This window comes from Pogoniulus pusillus, chromosome 3 (assembly GCF_015220805.1).
Source record: "Pogoniulus pusillus isolate bPogPus1 chromosome 3, bPogPus1.pri, whole genome shotgun sequence".
Lineage (NCBI taxonomy): Eukaryota > Metazoa > Chordata > Aves > Piciformes > Lybiidae > Pogoniulus > Pogoniulus pusillus.
Genome location: NC_087266.1, coordinates 20,097,306 through 20,110,474, shown reverse-complemented (window position 1 = coordinate 20,110,474; position 13,169 = coordinate 20,097,306). Strand labels below are relative to the sequence as shown.

At 44.0% G+C, this 13,169-nt stretch overlaps 1 long non-coding RNA gene across 1 annotated transcript; it reads left to right on the top strand.

Annotated features, from left to right (window-relative positions):
* The first annotated feature begins 4,753 nt into the window (after positions 1–4,753).
* LOC135173709 (uncharacterized) lies at positions 4,754–6,545 on the top strand. Its single transcript, XR_010301406.1, has 2 exons — positions 4,754–4,848; positions 5,798–6,545. It is a non-coding gene; the product is annotated as an uncharacterized LOC135173709 (long non-coding RNA).
* Positions 6,546–13,169: the final 6,624 nt, after the last annotated feature.

The following is a 13,169-nucleotide window of genomic DNA, read 5'->3' as shown; positions in this document are numbered from 1 at the left end:
TGTTTGTTTGTTTCACAACTGTGGTGTATGTTTTCAAATATAATGTGAGAAACATAAGTGGAAAGAAGGAAAAGAAAAAAACAGAAGGGAAAAAAAACCACCACTTGAAATAACATTGATCTTTGTGGATATTTATAATGAAGTTATTTGCTAGAGTAACTTCAGATCCTGCTGAAGCCAACAGCGAATCCCTGATTGGCACAAACAGCAACAGGCACTCACCTGTAATCTATATCATAAACCTATAATTGGCCATCTCCACTAGGACTAAAGTAAGAGGAATGTTGTAAGTCAGGATGAAGGTGTATTTGCAGCCTGCATAGTTTCTGAACACATTAATAGTCCTTCATGAGGATTATGTGCACATTTTTCAGAATGTATTTGTGGTATTTTATTTGCTGAAGCCCAGTCGGGTGGTCACTGCTGCCTGAGGCAGAAAATTAGGACAGTCCCTGGCCTAATCAACAAGACTAAACAGTGGCTGAGCTCACTCAGGTTACTTGAGAAACCATACCCAGTCAGGAGCTGTGCTGCCCACTGTGTCTTTCTCCACCTGCCTTAGGACACCAGGAATTACAGACAAGAAAAAAAACTCTTGGGGAAGAATGAGAAATGTTGAAAACACACAGCACCTACAGCAGCAGAACTCTAAAGTATGATTAACTTGACTCTTTTTCTGTCCCAGCAGGATTGAAAGCTGAGTTTACAGAATGGCAACTACCTAACAGCAGGGAACTTACCTAGCTGAATCCTGCCTCATGGTGCTTTCTTGGGGTCAGGAGCTCCACTTTTCCTTACTGCAGCAGCAAAGAAAATTAAATCTGGCACATTAAACAAGATCCAGTGTTATGCCTGTCAGCTGTCATAATGCTTGCCTTTGAAGGCTTAATCATCAGCTTTGGTGGGTATTCTTTGGTGGCAAAAATGAATGCAAGCAAAGGATGCCCTAAGCAGGAGTTAAGTGGAAGCCCATCTCCAAGCCTGACAGACCTTTCCCAATGCTCCAAAGACATCCCAGCCTCATCCACACAGCAGGAACTTCCAGGTCTTCCTCTGTGTTTCTCCAGCCTTTTAGGCACTGCTGGTCCAAGGGAGCTGTGTGTTGTGGACCACCTTGAGGCTCAAGCTTCCCTGCATGCCCGGCACTGAGATCAAAAGCACTCCCCACCTCGGTGCCATGTGCCTGGCTCACAGCTACTGCCTACCCACTGGCTGCAATGGAGTCAGTGAGTTCCTGTAGCACTAAAGCAATAAATGTCACATGAAGGGAAATTATATTTTGATCTATTTCTCTTTACTTTTCTTCTCAGCTACCTTTTCATGCAATTCAGATAGGTCAGTTCAAAAACTCTGGTAAAGCCAAGGAATATGAAATAAAATGGGGAAAATTCCCTTAAATGTTTTCCATGTTGAGTAAGGACCCTTTTTCAACAGCTTCTCAAATGTGTGTTGACATGAACACAAATTAAAACCAAGCCTGCTAGCTGCAGATTAATTTTGCAAATGAATGGTTTTTGTTTCCAGAGAAGGATTTTGCTACTGAAGGTCACTTTGCTCTGAAAGAGCCAAGAAGAATGCACACTGCTGCATCACTCTGCAGTGAGCGCAGAGATTTAGTCCTGCCAACCAAGCGTTTCTAGCAGATCTCCACCTTCTGATATGCTTCAATAACTGGACATGATGATAATCTAATACTTTAGCTCAGGGACAAGGAAGAGGATGAAGGTTCAATAATTGCATCTCTTGATAGGAGTTCTCATGGTATAAGCTCATTGGAGTTCCTTTATTTCTAATAAAGGAGACAAGGCATGTCTGCAGCATGTACAAAAGGGGGGAATGCTGTGCCCAGTCTTGTACCCCGCTCATATAGTTCAAGAGAAATGAGAAGAAACCAGAGAAGGTCTAACTAGACAGCTGCCAAGATAGTTAGAACAAATTATGTACAAGGGCAGATGAGCATCCTGCTGCTACCTGAAGGACAGGGGGGATGAGAACTGAGCCAAGATGCGAACACCAAAAAAAAAATCAAGGAGAAGCCAATGGGCCTCCAAGACTGCATAAACAAATTAGTTACTTAGTGAGCTGAAGTGGAAGGGTTCAGAAGGCAGAGTCACTGCCATTTGGACCCTTCCACTTCAGCTCACTAAGCAATTATTCATTTTGCTGGTTCCTGTTTAAGTGAATTTTCCAATGACTTAGAGACTTAAGAAGCAAGCGAGCTGTTTTTTCACAGACCTTACAAGAGTTTTGGTGCTGAATACTCAGCCTCAAAAAGGTTAGGAAAAACTTTAAAGCCAATTTTTTTAAAAGGGCAGTAACTCTTTCCAGTGCTTCTTTATTTCAGTATCACAGCTTGGAGTGATTGTTTAGATTTATTTTGTTTCACTTCAGAAATCGAATATTCTGCTTAGTATTTTCACTAAGCATATATTTTTTAAGCAAGTATATATTTAAATACAGCCTGTGTGGCTGCAATTTTAAGCAGATGTCTACAAAATTACAATATGCACACAGGTATTGGCTCTTTAACTACTGTTCCAGTCCCCTTGCAGTGGTTCCACTTGTGCACATTATTTCCAGAAGTCCTGTGTAAATCATCAGTCTCAGAGTGGGAACTACCTGTGTGTTTTTGCATATTTTGGAGATGCCTCCATTCACATCTTCCCAGAACCAATGACTAGTACAACCTTTTCAATAGCTCCAAGTGCAGGGTGCTGCACTTTGGCCACAACAACCCCATGCAGAGATACAGGCTGGGGTCGGAGTGGCTGGAGAGCAGCCAGACAGAGAGGGATCTGGGGGTGCTGATTGATACCCGCCTGAACATGAGCCAGCAGTGTGCCCAGGTGGCCAAGAGAGCCAGTGGCATCCTGGCCTGCATCAGCAATGGTGTGGTCAGCAGGAGCAGGGAGGTCATTTTGCCCCTGTACTCTGCACTGGTTAGACCACACCTTGAGTACTGTGTTCAGTTCTGGGCCCCCCAGTTTAGGAGAGACATTGAGATGCTTGAGCGTGTCCAGAGAAGGGCGACGAGGCTGGTGAGAGGCCTTGAGCACAGCCCTAGGAGGAGAGGCTGAGGGAGCTGGGATTGTTTAGCCTGGAGAAGAGGAGGCTCAGGGGTGACCTTATTGCTGTCTACAACTACCTGAGGGGTGGTTGTGGCCAGGAGGAGGTTGCTCTTTTCTCTCAGGTGGCCAGCACCAGAACAAGAGGACACAGCCTCAGGCTGTGCCAGGGGAAATTTAGGCTGGAGGTGAGGAGAAAGTTCTTCACTGAGAGAGTCATTGGACACTGGAATGGGCTGCCTGGGGAGGTGGTGGAGTCGCCGTCCCTGGAGCTGTTCAAGGCAAGGTTGGACGTGGCACTTGGTGCCATGGTCTAGCCTTGAGCTCTGTGGTAAAGGGTTGGACTTGATGATCTGTGAGGTCTCTTCCAACCTTGTTGATACTGTGATACTGTGATACTTTTCTCCTCAAAATAAAATGGAGCAGGCAATTGCATGTGATTCCCTGTGATTTTCAAAGCAATTCAGGGCCAAGTTCTCCTCAAAATCTCATAGTCTGATATTTTTAAGATTGCTGTCAAAACAAAAGTTCCCTATTAGAGATGACTTCAGGTCTGTTATGACACAAAAAGCCACAGACTATATAGGCAGAGTGACAATCCACCATTTTCAAGCGTATTCATGTGGGGCAGTTTGGTGACTATTCTGCAACTTTGCTTCCTAAAAACAGCTGCAGGTGAGCTGCTAAAGTACTGCAAGTTCAGTCAAGCTGTGCAGAAGACACTGAGCCATTCTCAGCTTTGAGTTTGATTTATCCTGCTGTTACTTCATCAAAGTGAGTTTGTATTTCCACCAGTTTAAATGTCAGACTCTTGGCCCATGCTTTCTTTGGATGTTGGGGAAAGGGAAGAAGGTGGTTCTTGTGCACTTCAACAGGAGCTGTTGTGTTTGGATGAGCAGCATCTTTGCCTGCGCCACAGAGAATGCACACCTTTTAGCCACAGCAGAAACAGCAGCATGGAGCTTCATGGTCAGAATATGAACAGCAACACAAGGTTCAATTGATGAAGAATTGCCTGCTCTTACAGGAGGAAAACAGTGGGACACTCTGTGGTAAAGGGTTGGACTTGATGATCTGTGAGGTCTCTTCCAACCTTGGTGATACTGTGATACTGTGATAAGACAAAATAAAGGTATGGCACCTGACAGGGAAACACTGGGAGAAAGTGCAAGTTTTCAGCTAAAATCTAGTGATAGTTTCTTTGTTTGCTGTGGCAGGGTGATAGCTTTAAGAAAGATTAATTCACTGTCTGGATCTTCCATAGAACAAAACAGGTGACAAGCTCTGTACTTCTGCTATTTCCCAGTATCATAACAAACACCTCTGAGAAGAAACAGGTGAAAGCAGAGGCGTTTTGCTTTCAGCTCAGGCAATAAAACATTGGTAATTATGGCCAGCATTAGGAGAGATAATTGTGTCTTCCTGCCCTTTTGAGAGGAAGAAGTGAGTCAAAGCACCAGCTTTCTTCCTTAACCTCACATCTCCTGCCTTGTCCCTAAAAGAACCTGTTAAGGGTTAACACCTCCTGGGGGGTGGTCTGAACCTGACCCCAGGTCCTCCTGACTCCTCCTGGGGGTGGTCTTGAACCTGATCCCAGGTGCAGTGGTTAGCCCACTCCTGCTTCCTCTCTGGGCCCCTATAAAAGCAGAGGAACTTCCTGTTTCTCTCTCTATCTCTGCTTTACCTGGGGAGGACCACTCTGTCCCAGCTGCTCCTGTTTTGCCACGTGGCAGACCAACTGCCTTCTGACTCTACCTCCATCCCTTGCCATCAATCTGATTTTGTATATATTTTGTATCTGTTTCCCTTCCCTATGCTTTTTGTAACTCCCCTTTTCTTAAATGCCCCTTGTTTATTGTTAGAATTCTCCTTTTAACTTCCACATTGGAGCAAGACTATTCTTTGGGTGTTTTCTACCCCTTTTACCTTTCTGCCTAAAAATCTTTCATATGGAGAGAAGGGAGACGGGGAAGCATCCTGAAATATTTGTTCTGTTAGGCTTTGGGTCTCTGGGAAGCTTAAATCAGGATGGAACCACACTGCAAATGATTTCTATTAGTATTTAAAACCCCTAACTCAGGTTTATGGACATGATTGAAGCCCTGACCACTTTGACTGCAGGCACAAATTTTCAGTTTGAGAGTGGGAAAGAGAAGTGGCAGAGACTGTTCTCAGAAAGCTGATTTTTGGCTGGTTTTCCCTAGGGAGGGAAAGCTACAAAGAGGAAAAAAAATCAATAGCCTGATAGCTTGAAAAAATCACACTGAGACACAATTTTTCCCATTTATCTTAATCAAATATTAATTACAGGAGAAATCTCTTTTTTAAAAATCTGGGTATTAATTCTGACATCCACAGAACTTACATGGAGAAAGAGATAAGGAACTGATGCCAGCGTTGCAATGGCTTTGGTCCTGCCCACCAGTGCTGCTGCTTGAGTGTGTGGAGGCTGGGACAGCTAGTCCTTTGTGCCACTGGAGCAGAGGGCCACCATGCCCCTCCTGTACCAGCCCTTACCCTAGCACACCAGAAGGTGCAAAGCAAGGGCAGGGAGAATGTCTGTGGAGCACTCTGCCTGCTTCTGCCCAGACAGTCAAATAGCAAGTCCTGGAGACAGTAGTGGTGGAAGAAGCCTGATGTCATCAAGGTGTCCTGCTTCAGATACTGAAGTTTTGGTTCAGGTCGATGTGGAACTAACTATATCTTATTTTCATCTTATTTTCAACATATAGGATGTTCATGGCATTGGTTTTATCCTATGCAGTTATTTCTACAGCAGGATACAGTTCAAATAAAGCATCCTAACTGCTGTTGGAGACCAAGCACTGAATGAGCATGATCCTAGCAAGAGAAACACCTGTACAAAACCTACTGATTCATGACTGTGCTGAGGAGCACTACAGAAGAAAGAAAAACGTCAGACTTTTCTTGCTATTAAGCCTGATTCCCTAGTTGTGTCTATTATATTAATCACATAGGTTTTCATTCTCTCCAAGCCAGGGTTTAGCTCTAAACTCATTTGTACGAAGATAAATTAAGAACAAATTGCCCAGTAACTGCTTGTGGCCACCTGGGGACTTTGCAAAGAAGGAGCACAGATGTGTCCCGACACCAGGCATGGCCCCTTTCTCAACAGACACCTCTGCTGTCACCACCAAAGCCCAGCACACACCTCAGCAGACCAGGCTCTGCAGCACTGGATCGTGTCAACTACAAGACTGTTACAGACGCCAGCACACAGAGGAAGGGCCCCCTAACTCCAGCAAGGCAGGTCTGCTTGCAGACTCAACCGTCTTCTAGGGTCTGAATTTTTTTAGTGCCATTTGAATTATGGAGCTAACCATTGAGATGAATCACTCATTAAAGGTATACAATACATGACCTTCTGAAGTTGCTAGGAACCATCAGTTACTTCAGCTACATCTCATGACAGCTGGAAAGTGAAGAGAAGCTGTGGGGGAAAAAAATGGGGCCCTTTTTCCAAGGAGAAAAAGGGCAACACACGGGCAAAGCAGTGAGAAAAAAGAGAAATATTTGTATTTGCAGGTCTCTGCCCCTGCTTCCAGCCTGCACTAATTTTCCCCTAGCAAACTCAGCACTTTCGTGTACCCTTCCTTAGATGAAACCTGTTTTCTCCACTTCTCCCTTTGCTGCATCTCTCTCTTCTCCTTTCCACAGAGACACAGCTTCCAGTTGCAGAGAGCCTTAGTGTCTCAGCGTGTCTGAGCAAGCACTTTGCCCTGGTGGATGTTCAACTCTGCAGCTGGGCAATAGGCAGCTGAAGGGAGAGTTTAATGGGCATTGCAGCAGGTGGGTAGTAAGCACTTTTACTGTGCATTAGAGGCTCTGCATACCCATGTAACAGCTCAATATAGTCTCAAAGCCTACATTTCTGTGAACAAATCACATTTTCCATCAAGAAAGAAACAGGCATTCAGCTGCACATTGCTTCATAAGCTCTGGAGCAGTTATCTATTATCACAACTGAAACTATGACTACAAGTAACACAGTGTTGAATCAAACATTTCAGCTCAGGAGTATCTTGGCTGATTTTTAATTGCTTAAGTAATGCAGGGGAGTCACTGGAAATAAGCTGGTTCATGTGCACTCTCAAGCCTGTTGTTCATCTAGATCTTTGTGTTTTTTTAACATCACAGCCACCACATTTATATAGAAAAGAAAATTACTGAAAATGAAGACAAGAACTTTGATGGTTTTCCATGCTGCTGCTGTAGGAGAGTGAGGATACTCCTGGGATGGAATATCCTACCCCAATTTAACCAAACAGGCCTGTGTGTCCTAAAAAGAAGGAAGGCTGTGTGACAATTGTAGCCATCCTTAGGAGAAGATGCAGTGTATCTGTGTACTAAAATAGAGAATCATAGACTCAACCAGGTTGGAAGAGACCTTCAAGATCATCCAGTCCAACCTATCACCCAGCCCTATCCAATCAACCAGACCATGGCACCAAATGCCTCAATCAGTCTTTTCTTGAACACCTCCAGGGATGGTGGCTCCACTACCAGGAAAAAAATGTCAGTCTAATGAGAACAGTCTTCTGGAGTGCACCAGTAGTGCAGCTTTCAGATAGATAGTAAGGCCATAAAAATAGAAACATTAATGACATTCATGAAATGTGAGCCAGGAAAGAGATGGTAGAGAAACGATGTGTGAATTCTACTGAAGCCAAGTCTGAATTTCTTCAGGTGGTCCTGAATTGAGGATGGTGGTCTCCTCCTGAAGGAACTCTCTGTGTCATACAATAAACCAAGAGCTAGGGTCTTCCTCTCCTGCCCCAAGTAGCAGCCTGGCAGGCACACTGTTACAGAAGTTGAAATAAGCATGAGACATAAAGCTTTTGCAAGGGCAGATTGATCTCAAGAATCAGAAATTTTCAGTGGCTGTGGCAGTGTGTAGGAACATTCTCCTAGCAGAGCATTCAAGGAGTTCATTGTCCATGAACTTAATAGTCGTTGGAAAAAGCTTTTGCTGGGATGGTAGGTAATATCACTTGGAAAACAATGGGACATTACAGAAGCCAGTAATCTTAGAAGACAGTTAAGAGTATGGGAATCTCTTAAGAGGGATCATACATGGCAAGTTCACATTATCTCTAGGGGTAACAACACGTACCGCAAATAGCACAAAACTATGTTAGGAAGGCTAAGGTCATAGGAAGAAGCAGCTAAAAACAAACCAAAAAATGTGATTGGAAGAGAGGGGTTTATATTAAAAGGAAAACAAATCAATGCAGGAGAGCAGGTGGTAAAGCAGACCATTAGGAAGTGATTTCCGTGCATACTGAGAAGACCAAAAGAACTTCTTTCCTCTAAAGGGCAGTGAGGTGGACTGGTGCCAGTGAGGAAAACACTCTTACTGGAGCTGGGGATGTGTACATGACTTTCATTCTTCAGAGAATAGTTTAGGTCTTACAAAAAGAGCAACTGACAACCAAATTTTGCATCTTTAACATGCATGTCAAATCATTGTGACTGAATGAGTTGAAAATATGAAGTGGATAAAGAGATTTTGAGTTGACAAAATGATGTCTATGACAGACTTTATATATTAACTGATGGATAATAAAGAATGGCTTACAGTGAACACTCTGTGGAAGGAGAAATGGAAATGGATATGCCATATCTGAATAAACCAACATTATATATAGGGGGAATCTCCTAGAGATCCTATTGGGCATCTGAGGAAGTTAAGCACCCAAATCATCCCAAGGAGGAAGATGCCACCACTGATCTTATCTGAGTCAAACCAAATGACATCTCAAGGATGAAAATGCACAGAGGGTCACTACCAGCAGTCTTTTGCTTCTCTGGAACAAAGATAAGACTGGATGCACAGCCTTACCATACAGGTTCTTTGTGAAGGTTTACAAAGCTCACTGCATTCTATTAATAAAAAAAGACTGTTTGTGTCAGGGAGAAACTATAAGGGTCCCAGCTGAGACATTACTGCCTTACCTGCCATAACTTAAGTGAAAATTAGCTTAACCAAAGAAGGCAAAAGTAGAGAGTTTGTCTGTAACTAAGTAAATGTGTGTAGGACATTCATAACAAGCATAAAGATTTCTAAAGAGCAATAGAAAATATTACATAAGAAATATAAAAGAAAGAAACATGCATTCAAGAGCATAGTTGAGAAGGAACTTGCAAGACAGTGTCAATGCTTACATCTCCTCTCTCAGCAAGAGTAGAAATAACAATCATTTTAACTAAAGCTACACTTTGAGGGGGAGGGAGGAAGTTGTCAATAAAATTAATTGAGTTACAACATTACAGAAATGCTCATTTCACTTAGACCTACTGCCTCCAAGAGTAAGAGGTATGTAAATCTATGCCTTCTGGACATGAAAATGAACAACAACTATGGGGCATGTTTTGCCTATCACCACAATTTGATGGCCTGTGATTTCTCAGGAAAACAGAAATGTGAGAAACATGTTGGCAGTTCAGTCTAATTCCAAAATTATTTCAGCTGTGTTGTAGTTGTTACTTGTGAGTACTGCACATAAAATGTGAGTACTGCACGTGAAAATAACGTCCCTTGAACTAAAGAAGAACATTTTTTTGTGCTATGAGGTGAAAACCTTCTGCATGACTAAGTAATATGGAGCTAAATGTTACTTTATACACTGCTCTAGATAACAGGATATTTGTGAGCATATGTGTTCAAGGGCTAATAAAGCCAGCATGACTTGAGGATCACTTGAAAAGACCTCTCCTATGGTAATAACAACACACAAAGTATTATGACAGGAAGAATAATGTTTTAGTCCTCCATAGGATAGCTATGGTAAGGAAAACTCATTCCATGGACCAAACCACCTACTCTGAGCACAACAGCAGTATCTCTGAAACACATCTGTCCTAACCTAGGATCAGGTGGCCAATTTTCTGCTCTGGGGATTCAGACCTGAATAACTCTGAAAACTTATATAAAGACAGATGGACTTCAGAAATATTGGATGAAAAATGATAGTCTTTTCCAATAGCATCAAGTAGAAGAAAGCGCACACAAGGTATTGAAAATATATAATGACTGGGAGGAGAGGCAACAAGGCTGAGTTTTATAAACTCAGAACTTGAACTTGGAAGGTCAAACTTGGTTGTTACTCTCATTTAAATTTCCTGAACAGATAAAAATACTTTCCCACTTTCAGGCTTCATGCAACTGAGCCAAGAAGACCCCACTGTATAGTCACTTTTTTTGTTGTTCATAATCAGTAGTTGTCTTTCTTAACCTTGATAGACAGATTTTATAAACCCACAATTTAAGATGCTAATTAACTGTGGTCCTGCTTGCTTCACAAAGCCACACTGCTCAGTAACAAACTCTAGAGCAGACTATTACAGCTTCCTGACAAGAGGAGATGAGTTATACTACTGGTACTTATTCAGGGGCCAGGTGGCAAAACCACTATAGAGTGTTGTGATAAAATGTATCCACCACGGCAGGACAGAACTGACCTGTGAGCAACTCATGCAGAGCTCTAACAGTTTAAGAGTAGAGATAAAAGTCTGGAAAACAGAAGTCTTCTGGTTTTTGTTCTCAGGTCAGTAAATTCTATGTCATATATGAAAAAAACATCAAGGACAATGTTGTTCTTTCATAGACTCATAGAATCAACCAGGTTGGAAGAGACCTCCAAGATCATCCAGTCCAACCTAGCACCCAGCCCTAGCCAGTCAATGAGACCATGGCACTAAGTGCCTCAGCCAGGCTTTTCTTGAACACCTTCAGGGACAGTGCCTCCACCACCTCCCTGAGGAGCCCATTCCAATGCCAATCACTCTCTCTGGCAACAACTTCCTCCTAACATCCAGCCTAGACTTCCTCCGACACAACTTGAGACTGTGTCCCCTTGTTCTGTTGCTGGTTGCCTGGGAGAAGAGGCCACCCCCCACCTGGCTACAGCCTCCCTTCAGGGAGTTGTAGACAGCAATGAGGTCCCCCCTGAGCCTCCTCTTCTCCAGGCTAAACAACCCCAACTCCCTCAGCCTCTCCTCACAGGGTTTGTGCTCCAGGCCCCTCACCAGCTTTGTTGCCCTTCTCTGGACATGTTCCAGCACCTCAACATCTCTCTTGAATTGAGGGGCCCAGAACTGGACACAGCACTCAAGGTGTGGCCTGACCAGTGCTGAGTACAGGGGCAGAATAACCTCCCTTGTCCTACTGGCCACACTGTTCCTGATGCAGGCCAGGATGCCATTGGCTCCCTTGGCCACCTGGGCACACTGCTTCCTCATCTTCAGCTACTATCCACCAGTACCCCCAGGTCCTTTTCCTCCTGGCTGCTCTCCAGACACTCAGTCCCCAGCCTGTAGTGCTCCTTGGGGTTGTTATGGCCAAAGTGTAGAACCCTGCACTTGGCCTTGTTAAATCTCATCCCATTGGCCTCTGCCCACCCATCCAGCCTGTCCAGGTCCCTCTGCAGGGCTCTCCTACCCTCCAACAGAGCAACACCTGCTCCTAGCTTGGTGTCATCTGCAACCTTACTGATGCTGGACTCAATCCCCTCATCCAGATCATCAATAAGGATGTTGGACAGGACTGGGCCCAGCACTGACCCCTGGGGAACACCACTAGTGACTGGCTGCCAACTGGATGTGGCACCATTCACCACCACTCTCTGGGCCCAGCCTTCCAGCCAGTTCTTGACCTAGCACAGAGTGAATCTGTCCAATCCACCAGCTGCCAGCTTTGCCAGGAGCTTGCTGTGTCAGACAGTGTCAAAGGCTTTGCTGAAGTCCAGGCAGACTACATCCACAGCCTGCCCCACATTCACCAGGCAGGGAACCTGATCATAAAAGGAGATCAGGTTGGTCAGGCAGGACCTGCCCTTCCTAAACCCAAGGTGGCTGGGCCTGATCCCTTGGCCATCCTGTAGGTGCTTTGTGATGGCACTCAAGATGCCCTGTTCCATAACCTTTACTTCTCCCAGACCCTGCCAACCAACATGGCTATCTCCGCATACAGAGCTATATGTGCAGGAGATGAGTTTCCAATATTTCTTCAAAATTTCAAAGACTCTGGAACCTTGCTTTTCTGTAAAACAAACTGCAGTTGTAGGGCAGCTGGTCATATCCTGTCTCCATGTTTGCTAATGTATCTCATGGGTACCTTGTGAGAATTTCCTACCTGAGGCAGGTGTTCACACTAAAAGGTGTTCAGCACTGCTCACAGCCCATCTCTTTCTATTCCTATGGCAATGGGTAATAGAGGTCAGGAGGCATCCCTGCCCATGACAGAGAGTTTGGAGTTGATGATCTCAAAGGTCACTTTCAACCTAGACCATTCTATGATTTGCTTCTATACTTGATGTGAGAGTATGCAGAACAACGTCTAAGCTAAGAAGAGAATCCGAAGAACTCTGAAAACACCTGGTGCAGATGCATCTTCTCTTACTTTCTGTCATATTCTGTCTCCAAAGAAACTTACAAAACTGTCTTGGAGGCAGTCTCTTCAACACTCTCCTATTTCTATGTTTAACTAAACATGCATTTATCTTTTACCAGGACGACAACAGCAACGCTTCAATTTTTACACCAGAGCTCTTTCTCCAGCTTCCACATCCACATGTTACACTGAGCCACTTACGAAAAGCATCTTTTTTGCTCTCAGATGGTAAACAGCTTAAGATCTGCACTGACTGGTGACAATACCATTTTCCTTTGTTTTTTCTCTTTCCCCTCTTTTCACTGCCCAACTCTGCTAGGTTTCATCCATACCACTTACATGTGGGAGTGCTGCCTGACACGTTATCATATGCAGCTCAAAAACAGCCCATACAATAATACTGCACCTTTTTACCCATGCTGCTTGCCCAACCTCAAGTGAAATGCTAACGTAATTTTTGCCAAAAAGGTATTACTTTGATTTTTTCCCATTTAGCCAAAAGAGCTAAATCTCTTCCTGGAGAGAAGAGAGAGAATCTGGCCTTCCTGGATTTTTCCCACAACCTTTCTAGGAATAAGAAAGGGTTATTCACAGAGAGAGTGATTTCCCATTGGAATGGGCTGCCCAGGGAGGTGGTGGAGGCACCATCCCTGGGGGTCTTCAAGAAAAGACTGGATGAGGCACTTAGTGCC